Source organism: Mastomys coucha, unplaced genomic scaffold, assembly GCF_008632895.1.
Source record: "Mastomys coucha isolate ucsf_1 unplaced genomic scaffold, UCSF_Mcou_1 pScaffold12, whole genome shotgun sequence".
Classification (NCBI taxonomy): domain Eukaryota; kingdom Metazoa; phylum Chordata; class Mammalia; order Rodentia; family Muridae; genus Mastomys; species Mastomys coucha.
In genome coordinates this window covers 59,649,632-59,651,192 of record NW_022196894.1, presented here as the reverse complement: position 1 = coordinate 59,651,192, position 1,561 = coordinate 59,649,632, and the positions used below count along the sequence as shown (strand labels likewise).

The following is a 1,561-nucleotide window of genomic DNA, read 5'->3' as shown; positions in this document are numbered from 1 at the left end:
CAGTCTGGATGAAAGAGAGAGAATATAGTTATCTCTTTATATATCTATATTTATGTCTATGTCTCTATCTATCTCTTTCTTTCACAGATATATAATGTTTGTGTGACCTGCTAGCTCTTTCTTTTAAATCTAGGAATGAAATGTTCATCACTAGTAGTCTTAGGGCTCAGGGTTTACCCTAGATCTTATTTATTTATTTATTTATTTATTTATTTATTATGGTGAAAAAAAGTGTATATTTAGAATTAGCCATCTGGACTCAGTTTAGATGATCCCAATCTTGTTGGCAACATCTAGAACATCATAATCAGGAACCAAGCGAACATACTCCTTCTTCTCTCCATCGTGCCTTATCAGGGTATTGACTTTGGCCACATCAATGTCATAGAATTTCTTCACTAAGCCTGTTTGATCTGGTGCTTGTTAGCTTTGACATCCACAACGAACACAAGCATGTTGTTATCCTCTATTTTCTTTATGGCTGTCTCGGTGGTCAGTGGGAATTTGATGATAGCATAGTGGTCAAGCTTGTTTCTTCTGAGAGCACTCTTTCGAGGACATTTTGGCTGCCTCCAGAGCAGCAGGGTCTTGGGCCGCCAGAGGGTGGGTGAAGTTCGGATCTTCTTTTTGTGTCTGTGGACACCTTTCAGCACAGCCTTCTTAGCTTTCAAGGCCTTTGCTTTGGCTGCAGTTTTGGGAGGGGCAGGAGCTTCCTTCTTAGCCTTTGGCTTGACGAAAAGCGAATATTTATGTTTTAACACTTATTTGCATATTCAGATACAGTCCACTTGCTAAATTGTTTTCCAAGTTTATTTTTGTGTTCCTTTTCAGTTTAAGTCTAGTTCCAACCATTCAAAAGCGTTGTTGACATTTACTACTGTACGCATTTGCGTAGAACCCTAAGCTCAGCATACCTCAGACCAATCAATTCCCAGTTTCCTTTTCCTCCAGTCTTTTCCTCTCAAAGCTCTTATTTCAGTTAACAACTCTCTCTTTACAGTTATTGAACTAATGTCTATGAGAGGGCCTGGTACTTTCTATCTTATAACTTCCATACAGTATACCAGAAAATTCATTAATTCTTATCCTTAAAATTTTACCTGGAATCTGTTCTTTTCTTTCCACTTAATTATTACATAGGAGAAACTGGTTAAGCTACTTTTAGCCTTTTTATGAATGATTGCTGTGCCTTTTTAAACCATCTTTTTCTTTATTTATACTTAGAGTCTGTCAAGTGGAAGTTGACAAAAGGATCCCTTTGTGATATAAATTACATAATATTGTATAAAGGGACTAGAGATGTTCACATACAAATCTCCGTACGGTCATGCCTGGATCACATGATAGATGTAAGCTTAATTATTTAAGAAACAGTGTTTTCCAAAAGCCAAGCACCACTTTCTGTTTGCAATAGGAGTATATTAGGAGTCAAGTACATCACCATCATAACTGTGAAGTGAGAAAGCAAATCAGTGGACACCTGATAGTAGGGGATGGGAAAGAGTTACCAATGAAGACAGATATATACATAAAAGTTTGCACTAAGAAAGCTTTTGTCGAT

The 1,561-nt window shown here is 37.1% G+C and overlaps 1 pseudogene; it reads right to left on the bottom strand.

Moving 5' to 3' along the window:
- Window positions 1-264: 264 nt before the first annotated feature.
- LOC116083449 lies at window positions 265-887 on the bottom strand (annotated as a pseudogene).
- Window positions 888-1,561: the final 674 nt, after the last annotated feature.